Raw genomic sequence first — 17,918 nt, 5'->3', positions numbered from 1 at the left:
CAGCATTCAAACCATAAAAGACTAAAGCCTTCAGAGTAAAGATAAACATCTTTAGCAGCACGCAAAAATGAAGCCAGTGTCAGCATCACCACTTCCTATGGGTAATTACTCCAGCAAACCAGTATCGTTTCCTACCCGTAAAGTCTGGTTAGAGCTTCTGAACTGTGTTGTAATCTACATCCTTATCTCAACTAGACTGTGTAAAATAACATTGGACCACCTGGGATATAAAGGAGATGCTCTGCAGAGGCCTGCAATCCAAAATATTCCACCGTACTCTATAGCAAACCCACATACATATATAACAGGAAGGATAAAAGTATTGGATGCTGAAGTCTACCATCACCAAAGGACTCAGGATAGAAAACCAGTTTCCTTTTCTTTCTCGGAGAAAGAAAGGCCATCACGTGAGAGGTGTTTTGTTGTGGTTTTTTTTCCCTTCCAAAGCACGGTGTTCAAATGAAGTGGTGGTACATTATAACTGCCTTTTCCAAACTGCCTATTCAATTCTCAGAGTACTGATAAAGGCTCTGCTGAAGTGCTATCTATGGTGGGCATTATGTGATGTGAGCAGCAGTCCCACCAGGAAGTGGACAAAGGGCACGGCTGCAGCCTGTTTTCAGGGATATTCAAGTTCATCCTTATGGTCTAATTTGGCCGGGACTGATACAGATGTGTACAGCCTGGCATTAAGTCTGAGCTAATACATCCTGCCTTTCTGCAGAGATAACAGCTTTCAGTATAGTGCTTTACAGAAGTGGACACACTGCCTCTGATCTGGAGGTAGTTGGTGTCTTGCTAGCTTAGAGGTGTCAGGGAAGGCTCACATCTACCTGCAAAACAAGATATACCTTAAGACATGCCAGACCCAACCTGCATCCTAATTAGCCAGCAAGTAGTAATATCTTTTGTCCCTGGATCAGCCTTAAATCTCTGCCCATAAAAGATGAAAAACTATGTAATCCCACTAACCCCAGCTTCAGTTTCCCACTCCTTTCTGTTTCTAATCGAACCTACAGTAGGAGACAAATTTGCCGTGGTAAATGACCAGATCTCGTAGGACAGGTGCGTTAATAAAGCCCTTTGAAAAGACAGCACCTTTTACCAGGCAGGGCAGTTGAGTGAATACTTCAGAGCAAATACAATTTTAGATTAACTTTTATTATTTGTAGAGTGAGTCACAGGCCACCATCATTTTCTCTGACTTCTCCTCAGAATTATTCCACAAACAATGTGCAACTGGTTTTCAGACTATATACTGTTCGTATTAATTGACCGAGCTTGGGTTATTTTGATTTTGGCACAAGGATTACATCATCTTCTTTCAGTTTCTTGATACAATTTACACTTAAATCTGACAGATTTTTCTGTGTTTATTAAGTTGCTGTTTTCATTCCACCAATGGTCTCTTAACTTTCGTTAAGTAATCACTGGTCTCACAGAGATTGCTGCAAACTTTATTGAAAACAAAAAGGGTGCAACTTTGTTCTCCCTCCCCTCATACTGCCTCTTGGATAAAAATATTCCGTAGCTATCGCTTTTGAATATCTACAGTGCATTCACTGGAACGTGGCTCACCTGTGACCTTATTCACCATGTGAAGAATTTTCCCAATCAAAATTAAGTAAAAAAACCTATTTTTCAAGTAATGCAAATTGTACAGCAAGTTCTCCACTTCCTTCAGAAGGCCCATTCCTAAAGTGCCTTTTCAGTGGGGTAAAAATTAACTGTTTTTCCCTTCTGTGCAGTTCATCTTTCCCTTACTTTTATTGATGTTTCTATCTCCTTATATAAAATGTTCCCTGGATCTGATAATCATTTTTCAGAATGTCCCATTATCTACTGAAACTGAATCATGATTTTCACTGCTGGGGCTTATGGGGATTACCAGTCCTGACAAATAACTTTGTATTTATATATACACAACTCATGCTTCCTTGGAGAGGGAAGAAACTTTGTATTTATATTTTTAAGACTCTCACTGCACCAGATACTTTGCAGATTTTAAACCACCCTTCATCCCAAATGACAATCCTAAAATCCTCTGCAACAGGATATATGCCATTAAGCTAACGCGAACATTAGTGGTGGCAGCATTTTCAGATAGGTATCTTCTATTCCTCCTTTACGTCTTTTCCTGATAAAAGAAAAATTATATAGATGATGCTCATCAATATTGTTATTTTTGAGTCGCCATTGATAGGAATTCACTCAACTGTGTCTTCCAAGCTTTTAGTATGCATTTTTAACTCTATGTCACGGTTTAAAGCTGGGCCAGCTATTAACCAGGTGGCAGATGCTCTCTGTTAACCCTCTCCCCCCGCCCCCAAGGGAAAGGGAAAGGGAAAAGGGAGAGAGACTTATGGGTTGGAAAGTTAAAACAGTTTTAATAAACTATAATAATGAAAAAGAGTATAATAACAATAATAATAGAAATAATCAAATATATACAAATATATACAAAACCAAGACTGAGAGCTTGGAAATCCTTCTCAGGCAGAGTTGCTCCCCCCAGCATGGGCAGAGGGAAAAATGCAGTAGCTCTCTCTGCCATCACACCTGCAGGCTTTTAACTGGAAAATTGGCAAAGCTGGTACCAATCAGTGGGAGACAGGAGGGCCCCTCCCTCCTGGGCCCCACCTCCAGGAGGCAGTGGGTTAGTGATAAATAAGAAAGTGAGAATGACGTGTGTGGGATGGAATACCTCGTTGGTCAATCTTGGGTCACCTGCCCTGTCTGCTCCTCCCTGCAGCTGCGACCCCCCTTTGGCTCTTCACTCATAAGCAGTGAGGAATTTAGCAGTGACCTTGGTTTCTCTAAGACTAATTGGCCTGGTTTGGGCCAAACCAGGACACTCTAGAATGTGCTACAGCCCAGGCTCAACTAATGGCATTGGTCATGGGTGTTGGGCATCTCCCTTTTCAGCCTTGTTCACCTTGATCCAGCTTACAGCTCTTTAACTCAGATTACGGAGACTCATGCTCTGACCTTCGGATGCGCTCAGCTCAGTCCCTGGGGCTGGTGGTGAGCATAACTGACTACAGTCATGTTCCAATATTTCTCATGTTGCTTATAACACATGTCAGTTCACCGAAAAAAAAAGTACAACTTGTTCTACAGAAGAAAAGAGCAAATCACAAAGTGAACTTTAATGTACTTCACAAAACAGAATAAATTATCAGAGACATGATTTTGAAAAACATTAATTAATGTACACTCTTCCCATAGTCGGGATTCGATTATATTTGTCTTCTATTGATCTCTTCCACTACCTTTTCCCCTTCACTTTCTCCCCAGGAAATAGCTCCTCCACTGCAGGTAGGGAGAACACCTACTGTGCATCTCATTAAAATTCTTGTCATGGGCTAATTAGTAAGGTATTAATTAGAAAGGCATTACGGCTTCAATATATTACAGACATTCCCGAGGAGAAATCATTCCAAGCATAAGGTTTCCAGCCTCTGAAAGAGACCTGGAAACCTTCCTTTCATTCCTGCCAGTGTTTCAAGCTGGAAACTTTTATGACGTTAGTAGCGCTTGAAGGAAAATAATACATAAAGAAATAATTTAGTTTGAACTCTTTTGATTACAATTTCATCTTCATGCTTATCTTGTATCAGAAGCATAGTTGGTCTATTTTTTTTAATATTTGTTTATAAAATCTGGGAGGGAATATCACATAATACACATAAGGTGAGAAGTAAATGCCTAATTTTTCTTTCCTTTGCTGTTGTGCTGCTTTGATTTATGAGTACTGTAATAATCTCTCTCACACATAAGCATTTTTCCTGTTTTAGCATTTATAGGGTAAATAGCGTATTTATTAACCCCCAGTTTACGCCATCCTTCTTGTAATTAGTGTATTTCTATTTCTTGAGCTATCTCTATGCATGGTAAAAGCAATGCCTGCCACAATTAAATCACTAGCTCCAAAAAAACACCAAAAGAAGTAATTGCTTGTATACCTGGAGAAGGAGCTCCCCTCTGCAGAGTTCCATACACTTCACCAGAGACTGTAAAAAATTCCCAACCTGACATGCATGTGTGCAGTTTGATGGCTCTGAGAAAAGCCACCCCATTAATACTTCCACAAATCCCCGTCCCGTTCGTCCGTGACAGATGAAGTGCTCCGGGGAGGCGGGAAGCACACCGGTGAGGAAAATCATCTGCTGAAACTGATTAATAGTGGCATGAAAAATTGATAAAGTGCCATGTGATGGCTGTGATGCAGCCATGCATTTGACAGAAGAGGCTCCAAATCCTGACCAGTGACATTCCTAACAGTCTTTCAGGCTGGATAAAAGTTGGTTTTTCCATTGAAGCAGGCACAGAGGAAAAAGAGAAACACTTGTCTCTGCCTGAGTCTTGTCCAGTCGTGCTCACTACAGCTCTGAAGTGTTTCAGAGTGTTCTGGGACACAACTTCTAGCTGGAAGCTTTGCTCCCGAAGACTGGTAAAACTAACAGTGAGTATCTTGAGATCACCTTTGGAAAGAGGACCATCGTTCGGGAGAAAATATCAACCAGGCTCAAGCATCCTTTATTCTGAGCAGTCTTTATTTCCCTAGCAAGGAAATCTCCAACTCCTGATATAAATGGCTATTTTTTTTCTTCCATGAAATGTCAAATGTTAGATATTCGCTTTATTATGTCTGGGAACTAGAAGCATTAGGATGCAGAGAAAAGTGCTGGTTTCTCAGTGGCTATTTTTCACACTGTTGACAAATCAGATGCTATTTTCTATGCAGCTGGTCAACATTTAAACCCAGCCTTGAGCAGACAATTGTAACATTTCTCAGCAGCACAGGCTTCTCTGCCATTGCTCGGGACAGTTTTATCAAAATGGCCTCCATACATAACAAACTGCTACTCCTTTTCAGGGTTTACCAGCATTAGAAATTTTGATTTATGAAAATGAAAGAGCTTGCTAGGGTCTAGCTTACAGTGACTTTATGAGGAACTTAAAAGCTGTAGTCAACAGCTAGGTTTGGAGTGCTGTTCGTGCAGGATTCACAGTAACACAAGAGAGGTTTTCTGTAGATTTCTTCCTCTTCTCCCATTTTCTCCAAATTCAGCCCCAGTACCTGGATGCCACTCAGCTAACTAGAGAAAAGTTATGGCTGCTTATATCAAAGCGAATTTGGACTGGAGGATAGAGAGTTAAAAGGGACAGTGAGTGCTAGCTCAAACCGTATTTGCGAAGTCACCAGCCTCAGCAATCCTTGAAGTTAATAATGAGAATCAGGAAAGGCCATTTCAGATCCCTCTTCCCCTTAATGGATTTATTGGTGCCTTACGAATGTCTTGTTCCACATCTTTTAACGAAGCAGGTCCCTAATAGGTCTCTCTCAGCTTTACATTCCAGGACTAATCTTTGGCACTATAATAAAATTGTTCAATGCTCTTTCCTGAGGCTAGGTATAATTGCATTGCACTCACAGTGCTTGTTTGTATTTTATCTGGATGGGCATTTACGGTGAAAGAGGAAAATAAAAGCTGTTGCTAAGCTCATCTCCAACACGAGCCTCAGCAAGTCTGCCTCTTCTTATTTTTGTCATATTTAGCAATTTTAATATTACAAAAACCGTGAAATTCTCTCTTGATATATCCCTTTAGCAAAATGTGTCTTTTGTTTTTAAGAAAGATTTTTCCAACAGATTTTTCATCAGTTCCCCTTCTGGGAGCTTCGTATCCTTAGAAGAAAGCTGTCAAAAATGCCTAATAAGGCACCCACTGCAACTCTTTTTCATAACACTCGGTCTTCAAGGAAGTCTGAATGCTATGCAAATCTTACCTGTGAGGTCTAAAAAACAAATCGTGAAGAGGTTCATCACTAAAGAAAAAAAGGGCAATTTGAAGATAGAAAACATGAGAGTCAAAATAGACTAATGTCACATTTAATACTGTACAAAATCAGAACTTTAACAGAGGATGCCGTGGCTTCAAGGAATAAAGGAACCACCAGTCATTTTCCATGTGCACTAGGCATTATCAAATTTAGGAATTCAAAATGTTATTAACTAGGCCAAAATATATCCCCAAATCATTGTTCTTCTGCTTTTTAGGGGTGTTCGTAGAGTGTAATTTTCAGCTTTTCTCTGCAACACAAAGGAGGACTTCTCTTGTGTAACAGAGAATCTTACTACTCCAGACATGAAAGACATTTAAGAAAATCAATACTTGAGACTTACAATATATATGTGAAACTTTACAAAACTGCCTTACACGGATTGCTTAGATATATTTTTCCAACCATGCTCTTTTAGAGTCAGCCTTCCTGGCACTACAAGAAACTACTCTATTGGATGAAACACGGAAAGGAAACTAACGTTCAGTGCTTCAAATACGTTATCACCCTTTGAGAGTATAAAATTATTCAATAAAATCATTTTGGTCAGCTCCAAAAAACCCTTCTCCAGTGCTTCCTTGCCATCACTTCTGATAAACAGTTCTGATAAACAGTAGGGATAGACTTTAGCTAACTGGTACAGATTTCAATATAGCTTTTCAAAGTTCTATTCAAATGCTATTTTAAAATTATATTTCATCTAAGTTTTATTAAATATTTTAAAACAAATAAAGCATTTGTTTTGCTGCATGATTTCCTTTGCACTCCTGCATGACTTTTCAGAGCCCTAGTTCAGCTGAGAGGTAGTTAGAAATAACCTCTGCTAACAGTCGTTTCTTTCTTGTTACACACAGAGCACATTCCAGAAAAAGAAGAAAACCCCAAAATTCAGACACAAAAGCTTATGATATACAATGCCAAATCTGCTTGTCTGATGTGTTAAGCTGTTAATGGAATTTTGCCATGCCCTCATCGGGGACCTGGATTTCACTCAAACTATCGTCTTTCCTTCAACATATGAGGGGTTTTTCCACTGTTTTTCTGAAAAACATGATCAATGAAGTATTGATCAACTTTAAACACGCAGATTTGCAATTCTGCTTCTTTCAGTTGGTTAGGTAAAGAATAAGCCATAGGAAAAACCGTAATGAAGCTCAATGGATAAAAAGTTATAAGGACTTTACTACAGGAAGCATGTAATTGATACTCTGACACTTTGGTACTCTGGTCTTCTCTCAGGTCTTTTTATCTGCCATTGTAGAGTCACAAAGGAGGTTGCAGGATTTCACATATAATTAAACTCCTACTTAGTCAAAGGGATCTTTCAGTTCTTCTTGTGCTGCCATAATTAAATCCAAATTCATTTGAGTAAGCTGTCAGTGATACAATTGTGTTGGGAAGCATTTCCTGGCTTCTGCCAATTTTAATAATGAAAGTTGTCAGTTTTTGTAAACAGGGATTTGATGATTATTTGCTGTAGGACAGTAGGTACTTTCATCTCCTCAGAACTGTAAAAACATCTAAATAAACCAAATGGTAGCTGTGGGAGAAGATACATTCCTAGGCAGTTGAAATTATTGAGCTCCTTTGCTGTGAAAATCTTTCACTAAAATTAAGTATTGTTGGGTAGTCAAACAAATTCATTAATAGAGAGGCTGTTGGCTTTTGCTGCCTTACCTGATCAAAAGTTTCGGCACCCAAGAAATTAAATGAATAGTCATTGATTTAGAGAAGTTGAAAAAACCTTATCAGCTAAGAAGAGTTTTCCATTATTCAACTGAGAACCAAGAAGAACTTAAACTTCTTAATCTTTATGCCTGAAATAGACTCCTTTGGCCTTTTTCCACTTTTCAATTTTCTGAAATACTATAACAAATAATTTCATGAAAAAGTAGTCTGAATTACGTCTAAACAACATAGCTAAAAAAAAAAACTTTAAAAACTTTCCCATGGAAATCCAAGACTCTCCAGATCTAATTGGGGGAAAGGTGGAAAATAAATTACAAATCGAAGAATGATGAGGCATTGATGAAATTGTTCACGTATATTCTTTCATAGTGGTATCTGTTAATTTGTCTTAAAGTTCAGTGAGAGCGGGCACTAGGATACCAGAATGGCACTGGGATGGAAATTAACGAATCTGTGAGCACATTTGGGTTAAGCATACCTTCTGAGACAAAAAAAGCTTTGATTACTGATTCTGGATGAATCGCACGCAGAGAGAAATCAGATCCTTAATGCAAGGAAGAGCAGCCTACAGGCTGATCTAATTAATATCTGAAGAAGGCATTTTTAGCAATTAGCTATTGTCAGGGAATAAGGAAATGGAGATTTTCTCTTTTTTTACCTGGCCATATCCCTTCTGTGAGTGGCCTGATGACTTGGGTAAAAGTGATGATACAACTCAGTCATTTTAGTGGCTGCATTCAGCTGGAGACTGTTTTAAAGCAGACGCCAACTTGTTCCTTTTAATTCTGTTTCCACTAAGTTTGTGGTGGGAAAACAAGTTCCACGTGCATTGTTAAAATGATTTCACTTGGCAGCCTTAGCTATAATAGTTCAGTCCTCAACATATTCAGTTAAGATACTAACCATCCCAAAGTCAGAATGATTAAAATCAGTGTCTGTAAATTCTCGTTCCATAACTGCCTGCCTGCGTACCCATGAATAACCACACAAGCAGTACAGCAATAGTCATTATATCCAACAGAAACAGAACAGGTAGGCTGGCAGTACCATGTGATAACAGAAGAAACAGCAGAAAAAAAAACCAGCAATGAGATGTCTAAATTTGTAAAAATTTAAGTGACAAGAAATTACAGGCCAATACAAACATTTCTGAGTCTTCTAATGGTGAACGCATAGGAAAGGCAAACTCAGATGGGCTCCAGTTCAACAAAAGCTTGTTTTAATCTGGCCTTATTCTGCAAAGCCTTTACACACACACTGAACTCAAAGCATATGCTTGAATTCCATTGTGCTGACCAAGTACTTAGCTGAAGAGGCATGGACTGCTGAACTGGGATCAAAGGTTTTTCTATTTAGTCTTTAATAAACGTCTAACAAAAAGGACAGCCTACAAACAGTGTATATAAAAGGGAAGGTACTTGGAAATGGCACTTCAAGGAGGAGTCAGAATATCTCCCAGCACAAGATAAGCTTTAGTCATGTGCAGAGATGCATCTAACAGAGAACATACCTCCTCCACACGTGGTGGGGAAGTTTACAGAGTACTGAGGTCACTTGGAAAGCAAAAGGTGTTAAAGAATTAAAGAGAAGGGTGTAAGAAACACAAGAATCTTCCCCCCTTTCATCCTTCTCTTTATTATTTGGATGTACGTTGAGATGCTAATCAGGACACTTACAAAAACGAACTGCGAAGAGAACTACATTTTCTGTCAGTTCATACATCACTGGTTATTCCTAAAGTACCCCACCACAGAGGCTTAGCATAAGCTTTTCTGTTACAAAACTGTCTTTGATGCAAATGTATTCTGTCTTTGCCTCCCAGCAAATTTAAGCTGGACTACTCTCATACGATATTACCATACCCTTTCATATTAGTCTATTTAATTCATTTCAGTGATTAATAAGGTGCAGCTATTTATTAGGAGCAGGAATATCTGCAAAACTATCCATTTAATAAATAGTAAGTCAGGCATCTTATGTCCTCACTACAACATCAGTATGTTAGACGTAAGGCTGTGAAGAGCTGTAATAACTTAAAACAATTCAAGAAAAAAACCAGTCTTATTTCAAAAGGTAAAGGACAATGGAAAATGAAAGCAAATGCAAACAAAAAAAAATAGACAGCTTGATATGCACTATCGGCTAGTTTATTTTCTCAAATAAAAAACCTAATATACCAAATAACTTTTAACTTAATTAAAATCTGACATTATTTTATCAGGCAATATCATTATTACAATAGTGTACAGAATAAAATGAAATACAATATAATTATGTAGCAAATAGTCTCATACACCAAGCCAGAACAGAAAGCTAATGCTTGAAATATTGAATGCAAAGGTAATGGCTGGTGATGCTTGTAAATGGACACAGCAGAAACAGGCTGCTACATATGATTCACTGATCCTGTTCTTTCCTCTCAGATACGCACATTACCTCTAACACTGGTTGCACCCTGCTAAACTTGAATTACTGTTGTATATGCAAAATAGGCTTGAAGAGGAACATTTTTAATAAAACAGTATTAATTGTATTGTGAAAGAACATTTAGGTTATAAAAATCCCTCCAATGCAGCATAAACATTTCAGCTGTTAGAAATATGCTTGTAAGCAGACTTTCACGTGGAGAAATTTCAGTGTCCCGAATTTACCTTTCCCATGGCAAGGAGGGAATGTGAAGAAAGTCAAGGGGAGCACAGGAAAGTCCAGAAGAAGCACAGCTAATCAAACTGGCACCTATAGCTGCAAAGATTGCTAATGTGCTTGAAATCTCCAAACGGTTGTTAAAAGGGATTTTTTTTTCACATAAGATGAAGTAGATAGCTTCTTAGAGACACTCATCTAAGGGTAGTCAAGACAGAAGATAATGCTCCTATGCAGGCATTGCTCTAGGATGCACAGAATGCACCAACTGTTGTGGAAAAATTACTTTTGTAACATTAACGACAGGTGACAAGAGATGCCAAAACAGTCAAGACACGGTCACACAGCACTTTACATCTGTATGTGCTTCTGTCACATTTCACCAAAGAACTTCCTTAAACTAATTTTTCAATACCTCCTTCCTTTGCAAAGATCTCATTTTCCTTCTGCTTCTGCTGAGGTCTATTATTCTACATACATTTAGTACAAGACCAACAGTTCACATTTAAATGCACACACAAAGCCATAACGGAAGATGCCACGTTTTACAGGCTGTATGTCTCCCATTGCCAGGAGGAATTACTGGTCTCAAGCCAAGATTTTCACCTGTGCAGGGTAGTTTTTTACGCTGGGAGCGCTGCTATGGACTTCAGTGAGGCTATTCAATGAATGAATAAGGACTTTCCTGTCCTTATGTCATGGTTGCATTTAATAAGAGTTGTTTTTAAAGGCCACACAACACAGCAGTTCTAGGTGAACGGCCTCAAAAACCACTCCGTGGAGCAATCCCGATCATTGAACTCCCAGCTGTGAAGGTGCCATTTCCAAGATCCACCACACTTACACAGGTATTTCACAAAGACCAGCCACCAAAAATCAGCAGCCATCAACCATCAGAAAGGCTCACAGCCAACAGAAGAAGGGAATGGATGGTCAGTGTAAAAACAGAGAGACACCCTACAGAAAAGCATGGGGCATTAGGGCCCCCAGCAGCTTGCAAGGTGTGACATATTCTGGGAGAGAAAGTACCAATGCAAACTGTTACAAGCTAATTTTTATGTGAAATGCTTTGGTTCTGAGCAGAAAAAACACTGTACAGATATTTTCTGTATTAGGTACTGACCACCTATAACCAAGTACCACAGCAGCCCAGCCAGAGCTGCCAGGGCAGTTGTGGCTACTGCAAGGGCACTGCAAACTAGGCCACAAGAGCGAGAGAATTACATAAACTCTCTCAGAAAGCAGTAACCTCACTAGGCTTGGATTTTGACAAGAAAATGTACTTTAATTGACTGTCACAGGCAAGAGGCACATTTACCTGGGTAGTTATGACCAGCAGGTAGCTACAGACCACTTCCACCTTCAGAGGCACCGTGTATAACCAGCTCTACGCAGAACCAGCAGTCAGCTCATTGGTGTGATGCTCTGACCGCATGCTGAATGACTGCTTTCAAAGCAGCAACCAGTTTACTTCAGAGAAGAACAGAAACTGAGGAGAAATCCATGTTAGTTAGAAGTACCACACCACCGCCTTGACAAAACCACGTCCAATTTGAACCCTGGTGGCAGGCAGAGCCAATCCTTAAATTGGTCCAGAGGCACCTAAATTGAAGTAATTTAAGCTGGTAATAAGCAGATTTGAACTAAACTGCTTAATGATATTTGAAAACAAGTGTCTTTATTTAGCCTGCACCCAGGGCTAAACAATAACCAGTTGTTCTATCACCCAATGTCCCTTCCCCAACCAAGAAAGGGAACTGGGAAAAGGAGGGAGACTCATAGGCTGAAATTTAAACAGATTTAATAAAATAAGAAAACCCGTATCAATACTAATACAAAAGACACAAAGTTATACTTAGTCCATAGAGTGGTGGCAAGTCACTCCAGGGATAGCAAACATTGAGAAGAGAAGAAAAGAAGAACAATAGAAGAAAGGAGAGCAGAACAAAGGGATGCCCCCTGCCGCAGCAGCTCTCCCATTTATAGTGAACCTGATGTTAATGTTACAGAATACACCTGTGGGCCAGCCTGGGTCAGCTGCCCTGGCTTTCACTGCTAATGGCCTTGATCACCATCCCACAGCTGGCCACAAACTGAAACAAAATGTAACAGAAAAGTGACTCTATAAATTTTATCCCCAAGAAACCAGGACAACAAGATCAAGTGCATTCATACCTCAGGTGTCATTTGCTTAATTCCAAGACCATGTCTAATATTCTTCAGAGTATTTTTGGTCTGCCTTATCAAGTGCATGACATCAGAGCAGGAAGCGAGACCTCCCTTTGTTTGGCTCTGGTTCAACCACACTCAACTATTACATTCTGGTTTAGGCACCAAGTTGTCTGGAAGTTATTGACAGAGCAGAAGGAGCGAGGAGGAGAGATGGGGAAATACTCAGAGGGTGGAGACCGGAGGGTCTGATTTCTGGGAAGAGAATAACATCAAATCTATACAGTTTTGTTAAATGTTGATGAGCTGGGAATAAAATGGCTATCTGCTACTCATGTTGAAGAAAAAATTATTAGGTGTGATACACAGGGTTTAATTAGGAATAAAAGGAGTGATATTTAAACACAGAAAAAGTCCGATCTCGACAGGGGAACTCTGAAGTGAAAGATGTCTTAGGCTGTGGACAGTCTCTCAAGAGATGTGCTGAATGTCTTACAGTCTATGGCTTTTAAAACTATCCCAATAAATCTTTGAATATGCCCAACACTGTATTTTCAATGAGGTAAAATGGAGACTCCAGAGTGTTTCTGGACAAGGCTCTCATATGGTGTAAAATAGTACGTAGTAGAGTTTTATCAGCAGTGGCTCATCTTCTGTTCCCCAGTTGCATACATGTTTTTTCCTCTTACGTATTTCATAATTTAGTTTATTAAACATACAACCTTTAAAATAGACTAGCTCAACAGTCATATCCTATTCCCCCACTGCTCTTTCTGCCTTCACTAATACCTTTCTTTTGTCCCTTCTCTCCCAAACCATCCATTTGCCTCTGATTTTTGATTCTTCAGACTTCTCCTGTGTTATGTCACGAAGTTGTGATGTCCTACAACAGACTGCTCAGCAACAGCTAACCACTGTGTGTCTCGCGTCAGCCTGCAGTGTTATTAGAGAGTAAAGGAAGGGAGTAAACTGCTCAGCTGGATTTTGGGTACTGGGCTCAGATCTCTTCCGTCTGTTGAACAGATGCCAAAGTGTGAAACATGAAAAAGACTGAAGAATTGCCAAACTCCCCTTTTACCTGTGAGAAAAATGACAATAACACAGCACTCTATACATCAGTGAAATGTATTAAAGACACAAGGTGACTAGGAGTAGGGTTAGTGTTGTGAAGAAGCTGCCCCTCCCTCAGAAAAGGGAGCAGGTAAAACCTTTTGGCAAAGTGCCTTAGATGTTCTTCACCTTAGACTAAAAGAAGCTCTGGCAGGTGATTTTTTTGGACTGGGCTAAATTAACTGTTACTTTTTACAAGCTGTTTGAGCTACAGGCAGAATCCCAACATAGCAGAACTTCCTGGAGAAAATCCTTCCACTTCTCAGATTATGAACTTGCCCAAGGACAGGGGTACACTTGCCCAGCGCTCGGCAAGAGAATGCCGCCCACCCTCCCACCTTGGCCTTTGGTGAAGGCCTTTGCAACATGCAAAGAGGAAAGGCAAACCTACATGATAGAAGGAGAAACAATGGTCAGCCTTGCTGTGCTATCACAAGTCTATAATATGAGGTATCAGCTTTGAGGAGCTAGGTACCGAATTGCAGCCAGGTAGCCAAGTCAAAACCATCCAGGATGAGAAACCTGAGAAGCAAGAGCATAACAAGCCCAGGTCTAGGGGCAGACGTGGTCAGAGGTGGGGCTCCGCACCAGGAAACCAGGTGAGTCCTGTGCAGTAGGATCCCAGTCAAGAGCAAGACAGAGCTGCAGCAAAGTCAGCAGAAGGAGCAAATGCACTTTGGCAGATGAGAACCAGGACTATGAAGAAAAGGGGCAGGACTAACAGGTGAGATGAGTTAATAGAGCCAATATAATATGTTAATATGCCAAGCAGACCAAGAAAAACTGGTGTGATTATCTGATATAGTTTCTGGTGGGATGAGTGGCCAACGCTTAGCTCCTCCCAGCCCACGTCTGGCCTGTTCTGCCAAGGACACTGAATACAACCCGCTGCAGGGCTGAGGGTCTTGGACAGGCTGTCTGAGCTGACCAGGGCTTTTCCTTCTTGCCTGACCAAGGCACTTCCAGAAAGCCAGTGTCCTTCATGCTCCAGCTGTAGGCCGCAGGCTGTCACCATGTGCTGCTGATGATTTCCTACAGAAGAGCTCGCCTTTCCTCTTCACCTCTCCCACTGTTGCAGGGGATGGTGGCACCTCCCCATGGGCATTGCTTTCTCTCCACGAGATCCAACTTGGGAAGGGCTGGAGCTGACCTGGAGGGCACAGGAAGCCTGACAACACAACTGAAAATCCTTCTCAAGCACCACCTGAAGGACCTGAAATACCCCAGTCCAGCTTGGCTTTACAGCTAGAAAATTTCCATTTCCAAACCCTGGAGAGAGAAAGGATCATTCTGTTTTCTCAATCCACTGCCTGTTGACTCGGGTTGTCAGTTATCTCAGCTCTGTTTCAACTCTTCTAATTTTGCTAGAGATGCCCAGAGGCAAAGGGTACCTAGGAATCAGAGGTGTGGATTCATTTCCAGAGGCACTGGAACGCATTTAACAAAATCTGCTGGGTAAATATTTAGCTGCAGGCCTGGTTCTAAGCAAGCCTGTGGAAGTGTGGTTTTACAACACAAATGAGTTGAAAAGGGGAATTGAAAGAGCCAGAGAGGCTTTTTCTCCAGTTGCTTACAGTCTTATTGTACTTACTTTATTTACAATTTTGCCACTTGATCCTATTTGTATAGCAGCCAGAGAGGACAAATACATTTGCTTGGAACTGATTTAGATGCTGTAAAGTGTTGAAATATTTGGCAAAGAAAGGCCTTTTGGTGGGGTTCCTTGTGTCACCTCATTTTCTGCAGCTGAGGAGAAACGCTGAAAGGATTTCCATTGGCAATGTCCAATGCCAGGAGATTTGTTTGTATCAAGTGCCAGTCATTTCTCACTATATCAGCAACAGGCTATTTAAGGTTGCATCATCTAATGCACAACATCACAGAGATCTGGGTGAGGTACAGAAGTACTACAGGGTAGCACTTCTGGAGGTAGGCGTGTGCATGTCAGTCGTCAGAGCTGCCTACATCAGCAGGGCTTCCCAGAGCAGAAGACCCAAAGGGTCCATGAGGGGCCAGGGTGGAGCAGATCCTACTCCAAAGTAGTAGCAACCCTGGAAGTCTTTCAAATACGCAGTTTCTGATAGAGTCAGTCTGCCTGCGAAGGTTTTAACATTGCAATCATGGAGCTATAAATAACCTGCAGCATTAATAAGGTCAAAATAAGGAGGGCAAAAAAACCGTAACAGGATCCCTTCAAACTTTATTTTCATTTAAGATTTGGCATTAGGAAGAAAACCAATACGTGTTTTTGAAAATCACGTTAGCTATGTAAGAAAAATACTCAAGTTTGAGGAACAAATAACTAAATTTCAGCAGATCATTTCAGAACGATCTGCTGAAATCGTACTGACTGAAATGGTGTCACTGTCTTGAGGGGGGGACTAGAAATCATTAAAAAGCTTTAGAATTTTGTAAGATTATGAATTTATAAAATGGTAAAAATACATACACATAAAAACTATAAACTAATGCACTTAAAAAAGAAATAGTTGGAGAATCAACATTTTTAAGCCCCTGGAAGTTGCTGCATCTGCCAGCAACAGTTCGTGACATCGGCTGAATTCTTGAACAGTGTCAAAAACTCAGATCCTGGAACAGTTTTACATGAGCTACTCTGAAGAAGAAGAATACTGAGCACAAAATCCAATGCTTCATATGTGAATGCTTCCTGTACACTTCTAGAATTTCATCAGAAAAGCTAGGTACAAACAATTTTTTAAAAAAAAGCACCTTATCAGACTGCAATAATATATTTGTTAGGATCAAAAAGACACATCACAAAATCTTTGTCTTGACTGCTCAGTTTTTGATATGGCAAAGGATTAGGAAAAAACAAAATACAGTGCTCTCTCAAATGTTCAACCCCCGCCCCCCCAAATATAATACTCTCTCAAATGTCCAAAGAAAAGATGTTCCCATTCTCCTCATGCACATCAAACAAACAGAGATTACATCTGCACACATTTGGTTACATCAGGATAAAAGCGAGTTTGTTTTAGATTTGTTTCCTTAGTACTGCAAAGACCTACTGCAAAACAGTAACACCTGAATGTATATGAGACAGAAAACCTTTTAAGATTAAACCTTTTAAGCTTTCTATGGGCAACAGCGACTCAGAATAATCTTTTCTGCTATACCCCTAATCCAGGAAAAAGATTTCTACACAGATTTCCTGTCCTTCCAAGGAAGATACAGCATCTGGACTGTCTCTGTCCCAGGACAAAGGATTTTTACTTGTTCCTGAAGTCATGGATCTATCTGCAACAAATGCAAACTTCAGTGTATGCATCACTTTATGATGATATTTATGGAGAAAAAATACAGATTTGGAAAGAAAGGGACTTCATCTTACACTTCTCACCCTTTTTACAGGGTGACTTTAAAAAAAGAAAAATGCCTTTTATTTCTTTTTTCTCAGTAAAGAGTTCTCTTGTATTTCAGACAGGTAATCGTGTGGGAAAGTAAATGTTCGCTCTTTAAAATAAAGGATTTAGTTTTTTTTCAGGGGCTGGGCCAAAGTTTGGCCCTGAATGATGAAGAGCAGACACTCAGGGAGATTTGCTTTTGAGGACTCTTGGCCAGAGTTACCATGAGTTCTGGAGCAAAGTATTGTGGCAAATTTCTCCTGGCTGGAACAAACACTGCAAATTTTATTTTGGAAACATGGCATCCTGGTACATCCTCTGCTTTTTCCTTAAGGAGTCCACTGTAAAACGCAACAGTACTTGCTTCATTGCTGCAGGCCCCCAGGCAACCACCCTCAGGATCAACACCTGGACAAGACAGACCTGACACTGGTCCCTGCTCCTCAGATTTCTGCCACCCAAAGGGCAGAACTAATGTCTGTCTGTGCAAACACTTTTAAAAGCAAAAGGCCATTTATTCTGAGTATTGCTACGGCTTAGCTAGTTGCAGACTTATTCCCTTAAGTTGATACCCAATACACTGTTTTAAGTTGCTACAACAATACACTTTCACAAACGCAGCCTGCGCACCATCTTAGGGAAAATATCTTGCACTGAACTTGAAAGCCTCAGTAAATATGTCTGAAATTTCTCCTTTTAAAACGGGGAGTTGAAGCCTGTTGAAATCTACCTGGAGTTTATTGCTGCAGCCCTGTCAAGTGAAATACCCTCTCATTTGGGAACAAAAAGCACTGGCTGACATACGCAGCCATGTTTGTCCTGCACTGATTAATGCTTCTCTGCTGCTGGCATGACATCCTTCCTAAAGGTTGTGAACTTTTAAGTGGCTCTTTTCCAGCACAGTACCTTTAGAGGAGAAAAGGGAATAGAAAGGGTGCGTATGTCTGAATGTGATAAAAGTAAAAGCTCTTCATCTTCTATATAAAATACAGAGTTTAATCCCAGTTCCACTTAAATCAATGGAAAGGCTTTCATTGACTTAAATGAGAATGAAGTCAGGATTTTACCTATGTTTAATTTTAGCCATAATGGCTT

The 17,918-nt window shown here is 40.2% G+C and overlaps 1 protein-coding gene across 12 annotated transcripts in view; it reads right to left on the bottom strand.

Moving 5' to 3' along the window:
* DTNA (dystrobrevin alpha) overlaps positions 1-17,918 on the bottom strand; it is a 244,482-nt gene that overhangs the window by 107,500 nt on the left and 119,064 nt on the right. The gene's annotated exons all lie outside the window — the stretch shown is intronic.

The sequence above is a fragment of the Nyctibius grandis genome, chromosome 3 (genome assembly GCF_013368605.1).
Source record: "Nyctibius grandis isolate bNycGra1 chromosome 3, bNycGra1.pri, whole genome shotgun sequence".
Taxonomy (NCBI): domain Eukaryota; kingdom Metazoa; phylum Chordata; class Aves; order Nyctibiiformes; family Nyctibiidae; genus Nyctibius; species Nyctibius grandis.
Note: the sequence above shows the minus strand (reverse complement) of the source record. Positions and strands in the feature narration are given on the sequence as shown.